The sequence below is a fragment of the Mauremys reevesii genome, linkage group 5, assembly GCF_016161935.1.
Source record: "Mauremys reevesii isolate NIE-2019 linkage group 5, ASM1616193v1, whole genome shotgun sequence".
In the NCBI taxonomy this organism is placed as follows: domain Eukaryota; kingdom Metazoa; phylum Chordata; order Testudines; family Geoemydidae; genus Mauremys; species Mauremys reevesii.
In genome coordinates this window covers 65,039,158-65,064,124 of record NC_052627.1, presented here as the reverse complement: position 1 = coordinate 65,064,124, position 24,967 = coordinate 65,039,158, and the positions used below count along the sequence as shown (strand labels likewise).

The 24,967-nt window shown below is 39.1% G+C and overlaps 1 protein-coding gene across 5 annotated transcripts in view; it reads left to right on the top strand.

The window, feature by feature from the left end:
• FSTL5 (follistatin like 5) overlaps positions 1 to 24,967 on the top strand; it is an 879,952-nt gene that overhangs the window by 335,702 nt on the left and 519,283 nt on the right. The window contains exon 1 of one of the 5 annotated variants that reach the window (XM_039541913.1): positions 19,611 to 20,136. The exons of the other annotated variants lie outside the window; for them this stretch is intronic. The gene's annotated coding sequence lies outside the window, so the exon portion shown is untranslated. Of the gene's footprint in view, positions 1 to 19,610; positions 20,137 to 24,967 lie in introns of those variants that run through there. 5 annotated transcript variants of the gene reach the window in all.

Genomic DNA, 24,967 nt, shown 5'->3' with positions numbered 1-24,967 from the left:
CCAAGCAGGGTCAGGGATAAACTTCATTAAACCCTTGTAACCATGTATCAAACAAATAGATGAACATATAGTGCATCATCTTCCACATCCTTCTCAGCATGCACTTCAGTTCTTTCCTGAGTTGGGAGTCTAGGGAGATCAACTCCCAAGTCTGAAATATTCCTATGGGCCAGATTCAGCAAGGTGACTAACTTTCAGCATAACATTTAAACTTGGGTATCAGCTTGAGTATCCTGCTGAATTGGGGACAATGTGAGCCAAGGTCTGAATGACAATATCCAACTTAATGACATATATTACTTAGGGAATTTTCAGTTGGAGAAATCAACTATAGCTGAGATCAATAGGAATCAGATTTAATTCCATCTCACACAATACAAGGAAATTTGAATAGGGGCTTCATAGTAGAAAAACTGAGACTAGTTAAAAAATTAAAGGCTGATCAATAACTAATGTTAGTTTCCAATGAAAAGATCAGAGGTCAACTGAGGAAATTCCCTTACATTAAGTCTGGGAGGTATCTTGTGCTTTTAAAAATATATCTATAAGCAAAAGGTTTGTCCAAAACGTTCAATCTGATGCAGTTAAAACTGTGCTGCTGGCTGACAATGAGAAATGAATAGATGTAGGTGATAGAAAATCCTTGTGGAAGCCAGATATTCTAGAAAACCTGTGTGCAGCCCAAAAAGGAGTCAGATCAGATCATCAAAATATTAAGAGCTAGATTTCACCCCCCACCCCGACTGTACTCCTGCATGGGGGGATAAGGGGAGTCAGACATATGGATCTCTCAAAGCTGTGGTGCAGGGGTTGGAAGCACTGCATGTGAGCTAATTCTTTCCACTAGCACAGTTGAGTGGGAAAGGAGAAGACAGGAATAGGTGGAACATCCTCCTCCAAGTGTCCAGTCAGCAGAGCTGAGCCAGCAAAGGGAGAGGTAGTAATGTAAGACTAATATAGTCCAGCAGCAATTATTACCTCCTTCAGTCCCAGTTCTTTCCTTGGGATACTCCTAGGGGTAGCTGTGTTGTTGGAAGTACCATCAGTGAACAAAATGGACATACCCCCCCCCCCAAACATGGAGAACTACAGTTTTAAATAAGCAAAATTCTAGAGCTCATCAGATTATTCATTGTGAATAATAGTTGCCCATTTAACCTTTATTTCTCATTGGAAATCATTCACACACTAATTTAAATTTCTATGAATGTACTGATTTATATGCAAGTATTCACTCACTAGCTTGTATCCACAAAATAATTAGACCTATAGGTTGTTTATGAACAGTTCTCTTCGACCATTCACTGCTTGCTGTTTATCAAGACACCTATATGAGATAGGATTATATATGCTCTCTAGTTGGATGCTGAAACTTTTTAAAACTAGTGAGTAATGGTTGAAAAAATAGTAGATAAATAGTTAATAACAAATATAATAAACTGGCAGTAGGAAATTTTTAGATGAATAATGAAACTTTCAGGATTTGTGAATATTTTCACAAATACCCAGTAGATGTCCATATATCCATGAATGACACACATGAGTTCAGCAACCTCAGTGATTAAACATGATGATAGTCTTGAAAGACAGTATGGGGAGCAGTTGAATTGTTTGTGTGTGGGGGAGAATCACTACAACTTTGCCACTGAAAAGAAATCAATAGTAATATTTAAAATTCAGTGTATGTCCCTCAGCTAAAATAATTTGAGTATTAGAGCCAGTCCAGATCTCTGTAATCCAAGCCATATTAATGATATAATCATAAATTAATAAGGTATTACTTATTTGGTAGAGAGCTACCATTTAATGAAGCAGTTGCTGAAATGGCAAATAGATAAGGAGAACTATTTTCAAGATGTTCAATGGCAAACTGACAAATGACTAAGAAAAAAGTAAATATTTTGACAATATTTAAAAGGGTAAATAGGATATCTCAGAAAACTATACGGCAGTTACACTGACTTCAATTCTGGGCAAAAACATGGAAAGAATTAAAATTAAAAAATGGCAGCATAATTAGTGGCAATAAACATGGCTTCATATAAAATAGGTCTTGTCAAACTCAAGTATAGGTTTTTGGGGTTTTTTTTGTTTTAATGAGAGAACACCTTTTTCAACCAAACGTAACATTTGACACAATATTCTTAATAGAACTTCTCAGGAAACAATTTCTGTTACGTGGGAAATGCTGACATTTTGAAAATTTTCATTTGACTGGGAACAAAACATAAAAATTTTATTTTGCTGGAAATTTTAATCTTCAAAAAAATATTATATTCAGTCAATTGAAATGTTTCCTTTTGTGGCATTTTAATTTTTTACATTGCATTTTTATTTTATTTCTATATTATAACACATGTTTCAAAGTTTTATCAAGAAATCATTTTAAAATCAAAACATTGCATTCCATAATGTCAGAATGGATTTTTTTTCTGAAACAAAATTTTGTTGAAATTGACATTCCCATGGAATGTTTCAGTTAACTGGCATCTTCCAATGGAAAAACACTTAGTTGAAAATTTTCTGACCAGCTCTAGCACTTAGATTTCTGCAAGGCATTTTACTTAATCCTGCTTGACATTCTAAATTTAAAAAGTCTATTGTGAAAATAAATTGACTAAAAACTCATTAACAGATCACAAAAAGTAATTGTAAAGTGTATATTTTTAGTGGGGTCCCACAGAGTTCTTGGTCCAATGCTGTTCAATATCTTTGCATGATCCAAAAAAAATTTCTGATGAAGTTTGCACCTGACACCACAATTGGTAAAGTTATAAATACTTACTTAGATGACTTGGTAAAGTTGTCTCATTTGAACAATGAGTTTTTAAGACTGACAAATGTAGGGTAGTACACCTAAGAACGCCTAAGAACCTAAGTGGTCACATTTTCAAGATGGGGCACTGTCTCTTAGAAAGCAGAGATTCTAAAAAGAATTAAGATTCATGGTAGAAAACTAATTGAATATGATCTCCCTGTGTGATACTGCAGCTTAGATGGTGCAGTCAATGGCAAAATTCCTACTGAATTTTTAAAAAGTTCATGAAGTGCAATGAGTTCCTAAGAAAATTAGTAGTCTCCACAGATCCAATATCTCCTAACTGTTTTCAAAGAAGAGACAGAGAAAGTAGAACTTACATATAAGTGAAGACCTTACAAATGAACTTTATATCACCATTAAAAATTTTAGATTTATAAATGCAAACTCATAAAATCAGTTTTGCATCTGAAGAAGTGAGGTTTTTTTACCCACAAAAGCTTATGCCCAAATAAATCTGTTAGTCTTTAAGGTGCCACCGGACTCCTTGTTGTTTTCATAAAATCAGTGTTATCTATACTGCTGGAAAAGAAAATAAAGTGTTGCCAGTGGAAGAAAATATTAACGTAAAAACAAATCACTAACACCAAAATGTTAAAACTTTAAGTTGCGAATATCTAAGGGATCTAAGGGTGTTAAGTATTCTTGAACTTATGTATGCAAAAAAAAGTATGTCTTTATTTCAGTGCCCAAATATGTCTTTAGGCATCTCAAGGAATCTACATAGCATCTAGAAACTTAGGACTAGCTTTCTAGACAAACACTAACATCTGTAGCTTTCATCAGGAAAGTGAACCAACCCTTTCTTCTCCTCATGGCAATGATGATCAATGATGACCAAAACCCACCCTTCTAAATATTTCGTGCTTGGAATTGCTAAATAAATGGAGATGTAACAATATTTAGGAAATACTCCTCTACCAACATTCACTTGACTCTTATGTTCCACATATCAGATTTAGTAATGGATTCAATGCTACTGATAACATAGAATTCTAAGAACTACAAAGTAAGAGTGAAGGGAAATGTGTTGTATCTGATAAAATGATTTAAGGCAGTAGGAATTTAAGGCCAAATCCTGTTAATCTAATTAATGCAAAATTTTAGACTGAAAATAGGGCATTCAAACTGGAAATAAGTAGTATATTGTTAATTGAGAGTAACCACTGGAACAATTTACCAAGGATGTTGTAGATCTCTCTCTGGCAACTTTTAAATCAGGATTGGATATTTTTTCTAAAAGATATGCTCTGGGAATTACTTTGGGGAAGTTATATGCCCTGTGTTATACAGGAGGGCAGACTAGATTATCACAATGATACTTTCTGGCCTTGGAGTCTAGGAATCTATGAAAATTCCAGTTGGGAGTTTTTGTGTTACTAGTTTGAGCAGGATTCGATTCCTAGTGGGCTAGGCAGTACAACTAGTAGTGGAGCTGGCTGAAACATATGATTTCTGGTTTGTGAGAAATGTTGGCGTTTCAAAACATGGTTTCATCCCAAATTGACTTTGTTCCAATGTTTTCAAAACTTTTCATAAATCAGAAACTCTGGGGAAAAAATAATTATGGAAACACTGACACTGAATTTCCAAAATGAAATTTGCTCCCTGAGACTCACAGCTGCTGAGTGACATTTACATTCATGTTGCTATTGCAGTGGGGAAGCTGGCAATATCAGTTTCACTCTGCAGCTACTGTGGCTGCCAGTGTTTGCAGCTCTGGGGAGAACATTGCCATGAAGACTGCCCCAGAGCTGCGGACCCTGGGATACATCCCAGGACTTCGAGGTTCCCAGCTCTGCAGCAGTGAACCTGGAAGCCCTGAGAGACCCAGGGATTTCCAGACTCCTTGTTGCTTAGCCAGAAGCTGAGCTTCAGTTAGCTGGGTCTCCTAGGGCTTCATGGTTCCACAGGGCGGATTCTGGAAGCCCTTGCATGGAGGAGCTGTCACAGAGCCATGAACCCTAAAGCCTGGAGTCCAATCATGGAGGAGCTGTCACAGAGCCATGAACCCTAAAGCCTGGAGTCCAATCAGCCCACCAGGCCAGCTCTCAGGATTCCATCAAATCCTGTCTGGGTTTCAGTGAAAGTTCACCAAACCTGACTCATTTTTTTGAGAAATTTCAGGTTAATCGCTGGAAAACTATTTAGGGCTGAATCATGTTCCAACAATCAGTCTTAGTCTAAATGTTTTCTGCAGGCTGACTGAGTGGAGCAGACATGCTTTGAGGAAAAAAATGTATTCCAGACACCACCTGCTCTGGTTTTAGTATTGATTAACTGTTAAAATAACAATGAAACAAGGGAGCTGCAACTATTAATTGAACACCAGGATAGGATCATAGAGAAGCAGAGGTGAGTGAACTGACATTGCAGGATATGTAATGGTCAGTTCAAACCTATCATTAAGATGCCAGCCTGTGAAATGGTGCCTGGTGAGCTTTTCACTGAGTGTAGAAATGAGATCCATGCATCTAAATTACTATAAGCTGTTTTCTCTGCTTTCCTTTTATACAGTAATACAATGTTTTCTTTCATTTAGCACCTAATTCTGTAACCTTCACTCACGCAAATTGTCCTAATGACTGCAGGTTCATGCCTTTATTTATTTGTTTTAATGTTTTAACAGTAAATGTAGTAAATGAGTTCCATTAATCTAATTTTAAGACTGATCTTTTCTATGCTGTCTCAGACTCCACTTGAGTCCTTTTTTTTTAATTGACTTTGAGTGAATGTTTTAATTTATTCACAACACAGTGTACTACAGTCTGCCCTTAGATATGCTGGTTTAAATCCAGAGTAGTTTTATTGACTAGAAAAGTGATTTCTGATTTATACCTGTGAGAGCAGAATCTGGCCTCATGTCACTGTAACAGGGTTGTCTGTAATATGCACCATGCACTGTCTTCTAGAAAGGATTTTGAAATACAGTTCTAAGGAAAAGTATTTTGTAAAATAAAGTGGAATTGTTATGGTTATTTAGAGTTCAAAATCTTGTTATTAGGTATCTTGTGTGTCAGAAGTTAGGTACAAAACTTAGTCCATGGGTTCTGTTTCCCAGAACTTGGTGTTTACCACTGTGGGTTTGTGCTAGATGGGGAGATTACTATCTTTACTTTTGGTAAAGGATGGATGTGCCACCCCAGGAGTAGTCCTGGAAAGGAATTGTCAGTCACGTTTCCTACCCTGCTGCCCACTTGCTTTAGGGAGAAAATAATTTAGTGCAGCCTTGGAAAGGGTGAATCTTACTTCCCCTATCATGTCAGATGACCTAGTGTGTGGTGGGGGAAGGGGTTGAGGACAAAGCCAAGTTTAGTTACACCTCCCTTCACTGTCTTCTCTCCATCTACTTGCTCATGGGTGGAGTTAGCTTCTGCATGTAGCTTGCTGTCCGGTACAAACCGAGTAAGCCCTATACAGCCAGGAAGGTCATAGGGAGGGACCTTACATGCACTAATTCCTTTGCATGGCCCCAGAGGGCTGTATTTCAGTCTAGCCCTAAGGAAATAGCAGATGTTAAATTAGGGGTGTAATTTCACTGTTTGTGGTTTATTTAATATAGAAGGATTTAAATCCTTTTACTTAGCATATGAATTGATTATCTTAGATCACAGATTTGATTTGTAACTTTGGTTTTACATGTGGGTGTAGTTGCATAATTGTTTACACTGTCACGCAATATCGTGGCTGACACCAACAGAAGCATACCTATGTCTAGCAGAATCTGTGTGCTGGTGCTTAATATTGTAGTGTGATTTAATCAATGTCTGATATTATTTTTCCTTTCTTTTTCGAAGGGATAGCTCAGAACTGAGCAAACAATTCACAATGAATAATTCATTAATCTTGCCCCCCCACACCCTGTTTGCCAAATTTTCTGTTCAACAGTTCTTAAATTAATTCATTACTCAAATTTACATGTGAATTTCTTCAGTAAATGTCTTAAACTGCAGATAATTTGCAGTTATTATGAATATTCACAAAATTATTGTTGCTATTGCAATCTAATAGAGCTGGTCAAATAGACCACAGTCTAATAGATGGGAAAATAACATAACTAGTCTGAAAATGCAGCAAAGAGTCCTGTGACACCTTATTGACTAACGGACGTATTGGAGTGTGAGCTTTCGTGGGTGAATACCCACTTCGTCAGATGGTATTCACCCACGAAAGCTCATGCTCCAATACATCTGTTAGTCTATAAGGTGTTACAGGACTCTTTGCTGCTTTTACAGATCCAGACTAACACAGCTACCCCTCTGATACTAGTCTGAAAATGGAGCTTGATGTGTTTATATTATATGACCAAATTTTCATTTTTGGGATGCAGAGGTAAAGTTGTTTTTGTGCCCTAACTCATGCTTCCGTATCTTAGCATGTTTGGATTTCTTTAGTGTAACCATAACTTCTTACAGTCTGTCTATTCTTGATTTTGGGGATAATTTAAACTTCCTTCAAAATTATTTTACCCAAAAACTATTGATATGTACTGTCAACCTTAACTTCATCTTAACATAGGTTTTTTTTCCCCTCTGGGAAGGTAGAAAACAATAGCCAAAGGCATTAATACAGCATGTTGGACAGGAGATGGATATTGGCAGGTAGTACCACAAAGAAGGATCAGAGGACTATAATGGGGGATAAACAGAACAAGCATCAATACTGAATTGTGATGAAGCTTCAGAAATGTCAACTGCTGGATTGGGTGTGTCTTTTAGATATGTCCCATGGGATACTTGTTTGCTTTCCTCTTTTGAGTATATAGCTTGACTGAAATATTCTTTGGCCAATCTGGAGCTCCTATTTACCCTCTCTCAACAGAGGAAGAGGCAATATCTGAAGAAACTGAAAGGCAGCAAGTTGAAAATAAAAAAAGAAATATTTTTTGCACAATGCATAACTAATGTGAAACTTACTGCCACAAAATATCGAGGTCAAGAGCTGAGTTCAAATAGCTACTAGGCACTTAAGTTTATCATAAAAACTCCCAGTTACATTTAATAGATTAAAATGTATAAGGGATGTATACTCTCATGCTTCAGGAAATGAGTCATCTAGTTGCATGTGGTGAAAAGGCAACTCACAACGTGGGCATGGGATTCAATTAAGTTGGAGGAGGAGGAGAAGAAATCTTTCCTATAGGCAGGTTATTCCTTAATTGAATACAGCAGAGGGACAGGTCCTGCAGCAACGTCTGAAACAACTGAGCCCTCCCCAAACTCACAGGGAATGATAAGGCTTAGGGAAGATATTCATGTGTAAAGACTACTAATTCTTTTAAGATCTATTTTCTCTTAAATGCTTTGGTTCTAAATAAACAATGTTTTGCCGTAAGATGTCCATGTGGACAGTGGATGCTACTGGTCATAGCTGCTAAGGAGAAGAACTGCAGGTACTGAACCCAAGTCAGGCCTACTGAGGTAATCACAGTTAGCACCAGGTAACTGCAGCCCAAGGCCCTATCTGAGAGGGGTCAGAGGTGCAGTTAGCCTGATATTTGTGACAATCTCTCCATGCTTTGCTCTCCTCCTGCCTTAACTTTTTTGCCCCTCTGTCTCATCACAAGGTCAGCCCTACCAACTCAGAGCTTTGGCTCACCCCAACCTCCTTTTCCACTGCTCTTGTTCTCATGCTGCAGAGTCTCTCGGGTGGAAATACTGTGACCAGGCTGATTTCCACCACTACAAATTTATTCTCTTCTCCTAGGTTCTGTCATCTTTGTAGCTAAACACTCCAATTTAATTGAATCCTATGCCTGCAAACCCAAGTGCTTTTGGACTACCTTTGATTCACTCCTTAAAATCTTCCCCTCCATCTGCCCTCACTGTTCTCTCCACACGGAATCTCAGATTTCTTACAAGAGAGAATTGACATTGGCTCACCTTCCCTACCCCTGCCTCTCCTACAACTCCCTCCTCCTCCCCAGTCAGACACTGAAGTTTCTTGTCTGCTGTCCTCCGCTAACTGCTCCAGTAAGTATAGCCACCATTTTGAAATCTGTATACTGATCTGGAAGGAAGGATTGCCTTGTAGTTAACACAGTGGTCTAGGAATCAGAAAATCTGGGTTTCTAGCTCCACCTCAGATTTCCTGTCTGATATTGCACAAATCACCTAATCTCTGTACTTCAGTTCTCCTTTTAAGAAATTGATTTAATACTTCCATATCTCAGAGCTGCTTCAGGGATAAATCCATAAATATCTGAAAAATGCACAGCTATATGGTGATGGGAGCCACATAAGGACTATAAATAGATTTGACACTTGTGAATATGAACTACTAATCTAGCAATTCCCTAAAAAAGTGATGAATTTGTGTCCTTGTATTTCTTTACTTTTAGTTCCTCTGAAAACAGCGATTGTGATTTTGATTTTAATCCCATGACAATGGATTTTTTTTCTAAATTTCTTTCAAAAAATTTATAAAGAATAAGCAGTAGGAATCCATTCAGACTGTTTCCTGACTTTCAGACTGAATGAAAAGACTATATGAATTTCCTACATGATATTTTGTACAAGATCTTTTAATTGAGTACTTGAATGGACTGAAATGTACTTTTCCTGTCTTTTTTATAGATATCGGAGACATTTTTAATTAAAATTAGACTTTCCTGAAAAATCTCATAATTCTATAAATAATAAAGGACAGTACTGATAAAAATAGACTTTAGCACTTGACTAGTAAGTCATATTTAATTCAGAGGCCCTAATTTTAAATTAGCTGAATTTTGGAAGAGCATTCATTAAATCCTGGAACAGATTTGTTATTAAGATGTACAGGAACTAAAGAAGCTGCACTTTCAGCTCACTAACAAGTACCAAGTACTCTTTCCTTCCCACTTATCTGTGAAATGTCAAAGTGGGCCTTTTAGTACTTCATTTTATAAAACAGATGTCTTTTTTCAATTAAAATGTTGAATAACATTTGGTTACAATGTAATATGTTTATAAAATATTTGTAATGGTGTTTAGTACTCTTCACCCCTTTCTCTCCATTTTCACAATGTATATTAGGATTAGTTTACTCAAAATCAGTTTCTAGCCTTATATTATGTTAGCATGTTAATTATCAATTGCCATACAATGTAGAGTCCTATACAGCTCAAGATATCATGTCCCTGTCATTTGTTAAGCAGGTGTGTGCTTACTGACTCCATAACTAACTGCTGTAATCAGAGAAAGGGTTGATTAGCAGATGGCAAAAAGTGAGGGGTGGAGGTGGAGGGGCTGAAATCCTGTGCAACCTGGATTTGTTGGCTGGGCTGAGAAGAGGGAAGGGAAGAGAAAATCATGCACATTAGAAACCTGGAGCCCTATTTTCTCCCCCATCGCAGAATACTGGAAGTTACTTGTATCCTGCAAGGGAAGGAAAGGGTAGGATCAGGGCCTCACCTTTTGTTACACAGCTCTGTACCATTTTGTGCATTGTCATTTTATCCAACACTGAAACTAAGGCATGCTACTCCTCTATAGTCCCAAAAGGGGGAGAGGGACAAAGCAAGAAGTGGTTTAAAAAAATTACCTGCAAAAGAGGTGAGGGAGTTCCACCTAAGAAATTCTCCTCACCACTAGATGAGGCAGTAACACCTGCACTTGCCTTGGAAGTAGGTGATCGTAAAACCTTCCAGGACCTTCTGTCCCAAAATGCAGAGACCCTGGACATTGCGACTAGCAGGGGTGGCTCCAGGCACCAGCACGCCAAGCGCGTGCTTGGGGTGGCAAGCCACTGGGGGCACTCTGCCGGTCGCCGCGAGGGCGGCAGGCAGGCTGCCTGCCATGCTTGGGGCGGCAAAATGCCTAGAGCCGCCCCTGACGACTAGAAAAGATTCACAAGCTCTTCGATGGTCTGTGTGTAATGACATTAGCCAGAATTGGCCTCCCTATTAATGAAGGGTTCCTGGATTCAGCTAAAGGGCTTTGGCAGACTCCAGACACACTTCACCCTCCACGACCTTCTCACCCCTATCTCCAAGTACATGGAGAAAAGTTGCAGGTGCCCAAGAAATCTTTGAACAGTTGGGGTTTTTTTTATTATTATTATTATTTATTATTTATTTATGCCTGCCCACACTCATGGTCTTTGGTCATCTTAGTTCAAGAAAAGTCCACTAAAGGCACTTCTCAAGAGAAAGTTTCCAAGAAGCTAGACATGTCTGTGTGAAAGGCTTATTCATCAGCTTTTGGTGGCAAGCTACCAGGCATTGTTTGCTAAGTAGAAATACCTTGTATGGGAAATAAGTATCAGTCTTCCTTTGAAAAATTCTGCAGGATGGCAGAGATGAAATGAAAGACCAAGTAGAGGCAGTTAATAGCTAGGTGTCCATGAATACCTCTGGTACTGCTGTAAGATCCGTGTCTCATAGTGATATCCGTGGCCAAGTTTCCTGGCTCCGGTTATTTGGCATACCACATGTAATACAGACCACAATCCTTTCAAGGAAATTGATTCTTCAACCAGAGGACAGAGAGAGAACTCCATTCCCGGGACCACTCTGTGATACCTGAGAATTTTCCCTCTGGCTCCCTACAGAAAGTACTACAAGTATCAACCCTAACAAAGAGGACACCTTCCTACTTCCAGGTCCTCAATATAGTCTTCCTGAGACTGATCGATAATCCATTTGAACCTCTCTCAGAATGTTCTGCACTCTGAAGACTTTCTTCTTAGTATCACTGTGGCCAGGAGAATATGTGAGCTTCAGATGCTTATGGACCAACTCCTCTATATGATATTCTATAGGCATAAGGTGAAGCTACAGCCTCACCTAAAGTTTATTTCTAAGGTGGCCTCAGAATTTCATCTAAATAGGTCAGTCAACCTGCCTGTCTTCTTCCTGAAACAACACTCTGCACTGGGAGAAAAGAAATTGCATATGTTAGATTGACAGGATCGAACCTTTCAGACTGTTTCCCCATCAATGTATAGCTATAGCTAGGTGTGCTAAATATTAATTTATATCCTTAAAGGATATTAAAATGAATAACACAATATATCTCATGAAGTTACCACTTAACATACAGGCTTACTCCATCAGAGCTAAAGCAACGTCCTCCACCTTTTTCAGGAATGTGCCTATATCAGAAATCCTTAAGGTAGTAATGTGGCACTGAAATTTTAGACTTAATTGCTGAGTAATGCATCAATTTCAGGTAGTACTACAATCATTGTTTGACTGATACAGCTGAAAATCTTCATTCACACCATCCTGAGGGGATACTGCTTCCCAATCTCTTATTGTGGATCCACACTGACCCATATTTGAAGAATGAATGGTTACTTACCTGATATCATCTGTGGTTCTTTGAGATCTTGTAGTCAGTGTATATTCCCTGATCCTGCTCAGTTGCTATGGGCTTTGAATTGTGAGGGAACTGAGGGAGGGTCATGACCACCCCACCTTTTATGCTCTCTGAGAGGAACCCAAGCAGACACAGGTTCCATGTGTGGTCCTGACAGACACTGGTTTTTTTTAACAGCAATCTTACATGCATGAGGCAGTGACCTGCACTGACAAAATCAGAATCAGAGTTTCTGTGGGGGTAAATAATCCTTCTCTGTTTTACCATCTGAGAGATTAAGGTTTAATTCCTGAGCCAGGCATCCAGGGCCGGCTCCAGGAACCAGCCCAGGAGGCAGGTGCTTGGGGCGGCCAATGGAGAGAGGCGGCACATCCGGCTCTTGGGTGGCAATTTGGCGGCAGGTCCCTCTCAGAGTGAAGGACCTGCCGCCAAAGACTGAAGCGGCGGCAGTAGAGCTCCCACAGATCACAATCGCGGCTTCTTTTTTTTGCTAGTTGGGGCAGCAAAAACCCTGGAGCCGGCTCTGCAGGCACCTTTCTCTTTAAGTCTTCAAAGCAATTCCTCAGCCTATATCTCAGGAAGGGACTGTCCTCTGTTGGGAATGACAGAAATAAAGTCTAGCACTAGGAGACTAAGCCTAATGAGCCTGTTATGGTTTTGAATCTCAAGAATAAAGAGTTTGGTATTACTGTACTGGAGCAATGTGGAAAGAATATTAAGATAAAGATGAAAATTTAAAACTAAAATTTTGGAAATCCCAGTTAATGAATGCACAAGAATAATCCTAAGCCCTTTTTAGTGAGACTTTTGTTTAGGTATCAAAAGTTTAGTCCTTAACTCTGAATTTATCTTTTTATGTGATTATTGATGTGTTTTATGTAAAACAAATATTATTTCAGTTTATCTAAACATGAACAGCACACTATGTTAAAAATCAGTTACAGTGCATTGATCTGAACATATTTAAGTGCTCAATATTAGTTTATCTTGTAAATTATAACATGGAAAACATTCACTTTTATTACCATCACTTTGTATATAGTAACAGAATTGCAAGATCAGCACTAATACACTATTTGCTTTTCATTTATTTGCTTGCCTTTCTTAAATCCCACATTCACCCTGATCAATTTTATCCATATATTTCTCATTAAAATGTACATTTATGATTAGTTTGTGGAAAATATAGAATAAGAGTTAATTGTTAGGTCCTGATTAATTCCACAAACCCTTTTCTTTCACATGCAGTACTAAGGTTGTCCAATAGATGCCCTAAGAGATCTCTTGTAAACATGACCACTTGCTACAGAATATCATCAGCGCTGTGTTTATATACCTATAAAATTTGATTCGCTCTACATATTGAGTGCTTTCAGATTTCAAAGATATGTTGAATAATTAAACTAGTAGTAGATCTTCAAGCTAAGTCCAAAAAGACTGGATGTTAAAAAATTAAATATTTAGCACCATTTTTTAGGATTAGCTTTACATAGTCATTTTAAACGTCATATAGATTGTAAGTGTATTTTTATATTTTTTCTATTTGTAGAAATAGTGGACAGATGTAATGTTACCTCACTGTGCATTATTCCATTGCAAAGTTACTACAAACATCATGAAAATAATATTTATTTGATTTAGAAATAATGGGGAAAGCTACAAGTCTAACATCACTTCAAGTTCTCCTTAATGCTTTTACTTGGGTTATTTTGTTTTATGCATTGGCATTATTCTTATTGTGGATGTGCTCTCTACCCTAAATGCATCTTTTAAGCATGTTTCCACCTTGCTTTTTTTTAGGATTTGAGTCCCGTGTTGGGAAGTTGTCTTGATGAAGTATGGTATCCCAGTGTCTTACATTGCTATCATTCTTTGGTCAATAGGGAATTCTGATTCCAGATGGTTGGTACAGCCTCTCTCCGGGCTCCCATCTGAATAATTATCTTCTATACCATTGTCAGGGTCTACCATCCTCGTGCTCAGGATGTCCTGCTGTTAATGGCAGATCATGGCAAATATAAAGTCTCATTGCATTGTGCTTACTTTGTAAATATCTCCACGGTCTATAATTTTATGCAACAACATTTTACAGATTCAAATTCATTAAAATAGACAGTAAGTGAATGTGTCCACTAGATAATGTGGGGAAGAATGTCAGGCTTCCAAGCTTCATTTTGTGAGAGATTAGTTATATTTGAAACACATTTCATTCTGTCTCATGTTGGATACAGAGGAAGCTAGCTAACCTCTTTTTGCAGCTATTTACTTCTAGCTAATCAATGTGCTCTACTAGCATCAGCTGCATTAGAGAGGCCACTACCCTCTAATCCATTTTTCCTTCCTTCATTGGAATGATGGTAATGATATGGAGGGAAAGGGAAAATAAACCTTAGAGGAAGGAGATCATTTGGGTCATGTATTCTACAGGAACATTTGTTTAGGGCCCATATCTATCAAGTAGAAACCTTACTATGGCAAGCATTCTCATTGATTTCAATGGTACTCTTCATGGCATCAGATATTACTCAATGGGCCAGTTTCTCATCTGTATCTCAGCTCTACTCAGATACAGTGACAGGAGAGAGAGGAGTCATCTAGACATTTAGGAGCCTGCTATAGCTCTGATCTGGCACCACTTGGCCTAGGTGCAAGAGCAGTTCTAAATCAGTGGTTCTCACCCAGGGGTCTAGGGCCCACATGGGGCCACAAGCAGGTTTCAGGGGGTCCGCCAAGCAGGGCTGGCATTGGACCTACTGGGGCCCAGGGCAGAAAGCCCACGCTCTGCCACCTGGGGCTGAAGTCTGGGGCGCCAAGTCCCACCACCTGGGATTGAAACCAAAGCCTGAGCAACTTAGTTTTGCAGGGCTCCCTGTGGCATGGGGCACTGGGCAAATGCCCTGCTTGCTACCTCCTAATGCTGGCCTTGGCTTTTATATGCAGAAAAACAGTTGTTGTGGCACAGGTGGGTTGTGGAGTTTGTATAGCACGTTGGGTAGGGGAGGAGGGGCTCAGAAAGAAAAAGGTTGAGAACCCCTACTCTAAATTACACCATTAGTATAAATCTCCTACATGAGCTTCTACCAGTGAAGAATTAGGTGTAGGAGAACTTGGCTCCACCATGCCCTTGTATATGCCATCTGCGTCCCCTACACCAGAGGAGAGGTAGGGTAGTCTGGCCACCTCCAGCAGCTTTATACCAGCAAAATTCCCCTGTGCAGGCCATTTAAGTCTGGTTCCCATTACTTTCTGCCACTTCAGCAGCACAGGGTGGATATAGCAGAAAGCGGGGAGGAGGCTGATATAATTTGGCCCTGAAAGATATCTCCTTAACATTTAGTTCCTGAGAAAATACTTAATAAGATAAATCAATGTGTAAAACTGATTGGAAATTATTGTGCTGGCTTGATTTTAAAGAATGTTTGTTTGTATTGTAAGTATAATTCAATTCAGGTTTGTTCAGACTTGTATGTTACAAACTAGTAAATAACAGGGACTAAACTTTATTGATACTGGGAAATCAGATTTAAAATTCTCTAATTCTAAGGTGACTATATTTTTAATAGACTTATCAAATGGTATACTGTAGATTAAAAATTGTTTCAGTGGAAGAACTTTCTTTACTAGACCATAAAAGAAGTAAAGATAAAACATTGGCAATATTAAACATTTTAGTTCATTCAGGGCTTGAACCAAACACACAAGTTACTGGAAGTCTTTCCATTGACATCTATGAGCTTTGGATAAGACTCTCAATTCTGCTCAAGAAATATGAAGTGACCATTCAGCACCATATTATGTCACCCTTACTCCTGTTGTAGTAGTACTTTGCCCCATTGAAGCCACTGGGATGACTTGTGGAGTAAAGTACAATTCCACATGAGCAAGGCTGGCAAAACCTGTCCCTCTGAAACTCTTTTGTGGCAGCATGCTGATATACTATAGCAACATGGATGCAAAATACAAGCCCCACGTATAGAAAACTGACTAAAGACAACATGAAGTACTAAAAATGGAAAAGATAACAGAAGCAAAAAGGTGTGGGGGAACCTACCTACAAAGTATTCTTGCATTTTCATGTCCTAATTCTGCATTCCTTTTGCATCCAAAACTTCAAATGCGAAGAATTTAGGAGAGGGCCCTTATACATTTGTCAAAGAAAAAAGACTCAAATCTGTCAGAATAAAAGTGGACCAGTTGTTCAACATACTGTAGGTGTGCCATAGATTGGTATATAATAAATGAGAGAGAGAGAGAGATATGTTGGACAAATAGTCCCTGGTGTTTGAACAACTTTCATCAAGAGTTCTCTTGTATTTTCCTCTTATATACTGAATCTTTGTTCTGTTGTCCATCCTACATGTGATATACTGCTGCACTGAAGCCTGTTTTTTTAAATTATTTTTTAAATCATAAAATGTTAAAACAAAGAGCAATACTGCCTTTCAAGTAGACTTAAATTAGTAAGGCAACATTGAAATTCACTGTAATTTATCACAATCTTCCAAGAAAGTCAGCAGGTATCCAGCTATTGTACAGCAGAAATAGAAATTGTAAATGCTTTGACTATAACAGTTAATGTTACCAAATGGAAGCAAAACAAACATTAACAGGTAAAAATCATGCATTCGGGACTGTGAACTATAACTAATTATAAAGAATATTGTAGTGTGTGGCATATTACACTGCATCTGGCAAGATGATGTCAAATACCATCCAAATTAAACAGCCCTGGAAAGCAGAAACATGAAACTAAGCACCAGCAATTCTTCCTACTTATAAATAATTGCTAAATACAGACCACATTCTCCATGGTGTGTGTGTGTGTGTGTGTGTTAGAGCAAGGTACAAGTAATCAAGTGAATGTTTATACTGTAATACAACCTGAGACTCAGTGGACTTAAGCTTTCCAGAAGTGAGTAGTGATGGTGCAATCTATTACTTTCTTAAAATAATTAAGAAGTGTGGGTTAATTTACCCACAAAACATTTTGCTTTATGGCCTACTTTTCTGGAATACACAATGAAAAATGGTAAACATCGGTCCAGTGGAAGATGCAAAGCTCAGGTTTTCAAAATAAGTGTTTAAAATTAGCAACAAATATTGCCATGATAATTGATGCAAGAAGGGGAAAAATAACATAGTATATGTACTAAGAATACAAAAAAAGAATTCTAATTAAATGGAAGTTTGAAAAATTAGATGTCACAGCAGGTGTCCAAAAAAGAGAAGACAACAGGAACATGATCAGAGAAATGTAATTCATTATACAGTAGAAATGCTGGATGATCTTTCTAATTTGTGTGTGTCTTTCTCTTGTGTACACATTTAGTATCCAAATTAAAAGGCTTAAGTGGACTTGAGATTTACAGATTAGAAGATTTTTTTTCTACTGGCTTCAGTTGCTACTTTTGGTGGTCTTTTAAATTAGAAGCCCTACTAACCCAAATAGTATAAATAAGGAATATTATATTGTCTTTGCCAGAACTTACATGATCTAGTAGACTTTACTTTGAGTTTATTCTTTTCATATTATAATGCTAGTGTTGATGGTTTATTCCTATCTGTACAGTCTCCATATGTGCTATGTGGGGCCCTGATTTTGCTGTCATGTACATGAATTCAACTTTTCCTGACATTAGAGCAGAAGTTGTGTTTGGGTTAGATCTTCACCTGTGCCAGAGCAGTCCTGGGGTAGCTGAGTGGCTAGGAGTCAAAGCTGCCTGGACATTTCAATGCTGCTCTACATTGTGCTCCAGAAAGAGGAGATTCAACAATACAATAGCGCTCAACAATCTCCCATTCCACATGTACCTATTCTGTAAGTCACAAGAGGGCTGGAGTAGAGCCAGCTTTGCTGGCCCTCTGGGGATGATCCAGAATCCTCTGGAAGTCAGTTAAGCTTGCTTTCATGACCCCATTGCACAATCAGAACACAACAAGGGGAATGTATCAAGGCTGAGGATATGGCCGTTTGCATGTACTACATGTATAGCTAATGGGACTAGTCTCATGAGTAAAGATACACACAGGCATAATACTGTAAAGGGGTGTGTGTGTAAAAACAGCCTTACCACTACCGCACTAACAAACACAATCATACTGTGATATTAATTTTTTTCTATTTAAAATAGTTGAGTTCTTAAAGCTAAATGTTGTTTACCTAGTTCCATGCCATATCAGATATACTGAAAAATGAATAATTTAGATCAAATTATTTTGTTATTAATGTTTGCTGCTATATGTGTTGATTCTACATGTAGCAGCAAGGATAATTCACTAATTTGGCATGCTACCATAGATCACTGCAGCTGACCTGAGTCTGTCTCACCGTAGTCATGGATGGTGTAAAGATAGTTTAATACTTTAATCTGGAACATGTATTAACCCCACTGGCCAGAACTATGTAACCTGTAATTTCAACATTAGTAAACCCTTTCAAGAGAAGAGGTTCATATTTATTAATTTTCTACCATAAATTTAAAAAGTAATACATCGGATTGCTCTAGGGGGGAGAGAAGAAATTAAACATATTCCAGTGAATCTCTCTATTTGTATATTTATTTTTGCATAAGTCTCCAATCTCCATGAAAATATTGCTAATGTTTTAGGTATTCTACTGCTGTCAATTTCTTTTTCTGCCCTTTTCAAAGGAACTAAGTTTCTTTTACAAGAGCTGAGAATCATAATTTGGCTGGTCCTGCTCTTTAGCCATATTTTTCCTTATGTGTACTAACACCACCAACAAAAAATATCCCATGTGTGGATTTTGCCTGAGCAACCAGTATCCTGATTTTAGTGAAAAGCTTCACCTCAGAGCTGGGCCGCTAAAATATGATAGAGTAGGGATTACTGCTACAGGCTGTGCAATGCTTCTAGCATACTTGATCTTTCAGGTAGCCAATTGACCTATGCGATCTAATAAAAAGTGCATAACCTCCATTCCACCTTTAGAATGGAAGCAGGCTCTGAATTCAAGATGGGAATTGTTTGCTATTTTGGGGGTGATTGCACTCTTCTCCCAAACAGACATTGGAAACACTCTCTCTCTCTGACAAACACACACAGACAAAATCAGTGCAGACGATCCGGGCCGGGTTTGGCTGTCTTTAAATCCCAATGAGGGGAGGGTCTCAAATTGCATCAGTGCAGTTAGAGGTGCTAGTTCGTTACCAGGGGTCTAAAATAAGGGAAGGGGGCTTAAATTCCTGTTTCTCATCCTTTTCAAGAAACCCCACAAGTTCTCAGCACTTGCACACGCCGGAGGCAATTAGACGTGCTTAGGAAACCAGGCTCCTGCAGCTCTGTGCGGCGGCTGAGCCCTGGGCGTACAAAGACGACCATCCGACTGTGAACAGAAGGAGCAGCCTGCTCGTGGGCTGGGAGCTTTGCAGCGGGAGGGTTATGGCTGGGCGGTCATCCCCTGGCTAGCAGTCCTCGCTACCCGCTATGGCCGGCTGCTCCTGCTGGCTGCTGAGCTGCCCGCGGCTGCCCCCTCCTCGGCTTCCATGCAAATGAGGGAAGAGCCGGGGCTGACGTGCGGGCTGGGGAGGGGGAGGCGGGACACGCCGGGGCTGAGTGGCAGCGCCGGGGAGCGAGGAGGCGGGAGAGCCAGGCGGGTTCAGTGACTGAGACAAACTGGAGGCGAGAGGAGCTGGTGCTGTCCACGGCGCGGCTGGTGCTGAACCCGGGACCGCGCGCGAGCTGCACGCCTCGCCCGCCCCAAAGGCCACACCGCCCCCACCCCCTTCCACTCCACCCACCACCCACCTAGGAGCAACTTGGCAAAGGAGCTGATCGCCCCTGGAAGAGATCCCCCACCGGCTCTGCTGCTCCTGGGCGCCCTGCTACACCAGTTCCTGGGGATTGCTTCAGAGTTTTACCCAAACTGCTGGCTCCCTTTTCTCTCCGTTGCGTGATCCCAATTTGGACGTGTGGTGAAAAGAAATATTTCTGTATGCACCGTTCTTGCAAAAGGACACAACGTTTTCTCCTGGGGGACTTTTGTGACTGTTAGACCAGGTAAGGAGGAAGCTCAGTTTGAATGGAAATGCATGTCTAATTGTTGGAGAGGGGGACTGGCCAAAAGAAGAAGAAAAGTGCAAAGTTGTGAGCTTGTTAGCTCTGAGGTCGGTGCAAAGGAAACACTTGGGAAAGATTTCAGCAGCTTTCAGCATCAAAATGGGCTCTGCAAACAAGAGACGAATGCAGGATGGGAAGTTGGGGGTTTATTTTTGTTGCGAAGTTTCTATAGTCCTGATGGTTGGGTTTATCACAAACAAATAATTCCCAGTTAAGGGAACGGGGAGTATTATATTTTGATGGATTTTAATTAACCTGCATTGAAGAAGATACTTCACATAACTTCCAGGTTTGGGGCGAGTAAATCTCTAATCGATCTCGCCTGTGGGCGAGTGGTATGTAAGGTCAGGCTGGGAACTAATGAGCAAAGTAGGAATTAGAGAGGATTTGCAAAAGAAATGCCTGATGTTTGCCCTGGCGTCTGTATGTGTGGCTGAGAAGAGGAGTGATGCCTTAGGGTGATTGATAAAAACAACAACAAACTTGTGAAATTGAAATCTGAGGGCTCGTCCTCGCTTCTTCCCCAAGGTGGATAGGGGTGCGTGTTTTGAAAGTTGTGGGTTGGTTGTTCCGGTATTGACTAGTGAATGTCAGGCCTTCCTCTGGGCTAGAAGTAGATGTAAATGTGGAGCTCTGATTTAATAGTACAGTATTATATTGTATTACAGGGCCGCTGCTGTTTGGTAATTGAATGGAACTGGGAAGCGTGGGCAGATGAAATGTCGCTGTTTCAGCAGCGTTTAACCTTTGGCGTGCTTAGCAGAGTGCTCTGCTCCATTTAAGGGTTTGCTATAGAAGATGCGTTGCTTGCTTCTGTAAATTCTCAGCGTCCTGGGTATGCAACGAGAGGAGCAGGGATTTGTGTGTGTGGAGAGCTAAACGCTGGTTCCAAAATGAATGGCAGCGCCAGTGAGGTGACTGAGAGGAATAGGGAGACAAATTAAGTCTCCATCCTGCATTTTGTGACGTTATTTATCACTTTGGCCAACGCAATGAATTTTCCTAACTCAAAATCTAAAACTCATGTGCCGCATCACGTATTTGTAATGTACAAGTAGCCTTAATAGGTATAAGCATTAAATGGAGATTATCTATCTGCTTCAGTCCAGAAGAAGAAAAGTTACTGCCACGTTATTACAGCAACATTTTCTCTTTACAATTTATAAAGTTAAAGTGTGATTTTAGTGAATATTTATCAGCTACAATATAAGTTAGGCTACTTGGCAGCAGTGCAGGCATGATGAAATGTAAAGTTAAAAGCTGATAAATTCAGGCAAAAGTAAATGTTCTAATTACATTTAAGTAGTATTGAACCCTGTTATATAGATGTAAGAAATGTCCTTTTCCCCTCACTAATTATAAAGCAGTCTCCCTTCTTCCTACCCCAAAGAAAAGTGGGTGGGAGTTTATATACAGCATTCAAATAGACTGTTAACCTTCATGAGCCTACTGTTAGAGGTCTATATCACCTTTAACACATGTGAATATTTGTTTATAAATATATTCAGGATTTTCATAAACTAAAACATGTTAATCCTTGATTTTTGTCCCTGCCTCCTCCTTTTTTTAAAAAAAAAGTGTGCAATTTCAGGAAGTTTTGCTTTCAAAGACTGATTACATTATTCTTTTGAAAACTATATTTTGAAACATGTTACATAAACAACTCAGTGAAAATTAAAAAAAAAGTAAAGTACACAACCACATTTTGTAATGTTGATATATATACACAAAGGGCCTGAGCCTTGTTCACTTGAGTAGTCCCTACTCACACATAGGTAGTCATGTTAACATCAGTGTTACTGCTTGCAAGATTAAGGACTCCTCACATGAGGAAGAGTTTGCAGAATTGAACTCTCTGACATCAAACGTGTTACTAGGGTTAATCATATGATAAATGATGTACTTAGAATTTACAACATGTAAATTCTTATTGTACCTCTTTTAAATCTTTATGTGTGCCTGTGTGGTTTACACTATGCTGCTTTCTTTTAGAGCTATGAATCACAGGTTTAAAAATAACAGAGATTTTACCTATTGGGCAGAGACTTTCCAAGTAGTAAAATGGTATTGCTATCTTCAAACAGATATTTTAAACATATAATCTAAGAGTAATCCAGACACTGTGACCCATGAATATTTCTTTTGTTCAGTTTGTGTGATTAGGAAACAGTCATTTTTCATCCCTGCAAAAAAAAAATATATATATACACACACACACACACACACCCCAATGGGATTTGTTAGTGGAAAGTTCCAAAAACTCTAAATTACAAAATTATCTCTTGATAGCCGATGAAAACTAAACTTACACAGTCAAATCACTGCTATATTGAATTCTCAAACTAACACAGCTTCACACAACATTGGTCCTTCCCAAAAATCATTATTCAGTCAAACCCTCCCATTTACTAAGGGCCGCAGTGTGAGCCTTGCCAACTGTGACCAAGTACGTGAATGTATTTGCAAATGCAAGTACAAGGATTATATCAATGTCAATAAAAAGCCTTCCAGTAGTTCTTAGCATACCTTTGTTTGTGGGCCATGCAGTTATTTTGCTGAGTTAAACAATAGCAACAAAAAGTTATTGATCTGGTTTCAAGTGAACGTTGTCTGTGTTACTCTGTTTGAAAGATTGTCTCAGTTGTGATCTAATTATACTGAGCTGTCATTCTGCACTTTTCTTTGTGCTTGTCTAACCTTTAATATTTCTTTAAAAGATAGATATTTCACCCATCTAGGTTAAGACCCATAAACAAATACAAAAAATCATAAACTTCCATCATCAATAACCAGTATTCTAAATTTCTATACAAAGTAAAAGATGTAAATTTTCCATTAATTTCCTGAGCTTCTACTGACAGCAATGCTACACTTCAAGTTCTGCCATTGTTTCCATGATAACACCCATCCTTAAAAAAATCAAATTCATACCTGAAACACAGGAGGACAACTCCATTATGTTCATTTGCACCCAGTTACAGCAATTCTGAGTTTAGCTTAAAGGGCCTAAATTAAGGGTTCACAGCCTAGATGTAAAAATTGGCTTTGAGCAAAAAAATTCAATTTTCAGTTCACAATATTACACCATTATTGCCAGATGTTACAGTGATCTCAGAACAGAACATGATGTAGTTCTCAAAGAGTGACTTATGGGTCATGTCTTAACTTTAATATTTTTATTTTTTTAGATTAAACTAGGAAGTCTTTTTTATTTACTATAACTTGTTCCATTATGTAATTATAAAGCAAAATGGGTGGCTTAGTGAAATCATTTGCTCTTCTAATTTGCAGCCATTTCAAAGTCTGGAATTGTCATGTTATTATTATAGTTTGATACAATAGGGTTGTTTTTTTTCTGCCTGACAGGCAGAAAAGACAATCAGCTCTCTTGTGTATTTCACTAAAAGGGCCATAAGTTGCAACTTTTCATTAAACACATTATACTGGTTAATAAAGACCAGGTTTCAGAGGTGCAGGGCATGATTTCACTGAGAGTTGTGGGTGTCCAACAACTCTGAAAACTATGCTGAGCAAAAATCTAACTCTTTTGGTAATATCCAACAACTATTAAGGCCAAAGTTACTATCATTGCGCAATCTTCAGGGAAAACAGCCCTTCCCACCACTCCCCGATTTTGCTTTCTGTCCACAGGAAGAATTAGCCCACTCACAATAGTTCTTCATATCTCTTCATCATAATCTAGGTGACCATATTTCCCAAAGGGAAAATGGGACACCCTCTGGAACCACCCCAGCCACTTGCCTGCACCCCCCAACCCACCAAACGGACCTGAAGTTGCTGCTCGCCCAAGCACTGCCTGCCACTTACGCTAGGCTGGGGCTGGCATTGCTGCTCACCTGAGCCCTGCCTGCCCCCTGCCTGAGCCCTGCTTCCCCCCGCCCCCGGCTGGGACTGGCATCACCACTCACACCCCCCCACACACACACACATGTTCCTCCACACCCCACTTTTTTGACAAATTCCCACTTTTGCCAAAAAAGTCAGGATGGCCGGGACAGGGCTTAAAAAAAGGGACTGTCCCTGCCAAAATGGGAGATATGGTCACCCTACCTTAATCAGACTTTCCTCTGTGGCTACTTTGTGGTGTTCACTTTCCAAATTCTATACCCAGGTTTTGTGTTAGTGACACCCTCTCCAATTTTTCCTGCTTGAAGGCACTTTTTGCTGACAGATACTGTAGTTATGAGTTTGCAATAAAAATATCAGCAGTAAAAATGCATTGAATGAGGTAACAGACATGTTATCATTAACTCTGGCCCGCCTTTGCCTGAACAATAAAGGGTGGGAAATCTTGATAGGGAAAATTCTTCACTGTCCATGTGTGAAAGAAGCTGAAGAGCTGTTTCCCATTGACAGCATGTTCCATTCCCCATAATCCTCCATGTGAACAGGTGAGTAGATTGGTGTTCTTCAAATCAATCAATCCTATTGGGACCCAGAAAGGTATGATTCCCAGATGAGTGGAAGTGACAATTTGAGTGTACATTGAATTATACATTTATTATTCTGTGTGATATAGAGATATATTTATTTATTTGGCAGCTAATTTTCACTGAGATATTTCCCTTCACTGTTTTAGAAATAAACCATGAAATAAGCATGACTGCTTGAATTAATTAATTACCCTTTTGACACATTTAAAGTGAAATTAATGGCATTTTATTTGGATTGTATCACTAGGTTTTCCAAACCATAAGATGCTAAAAGAATATGAAGAGTTAAATCTGAGGGCTAGTTGGCAGTACTGTCA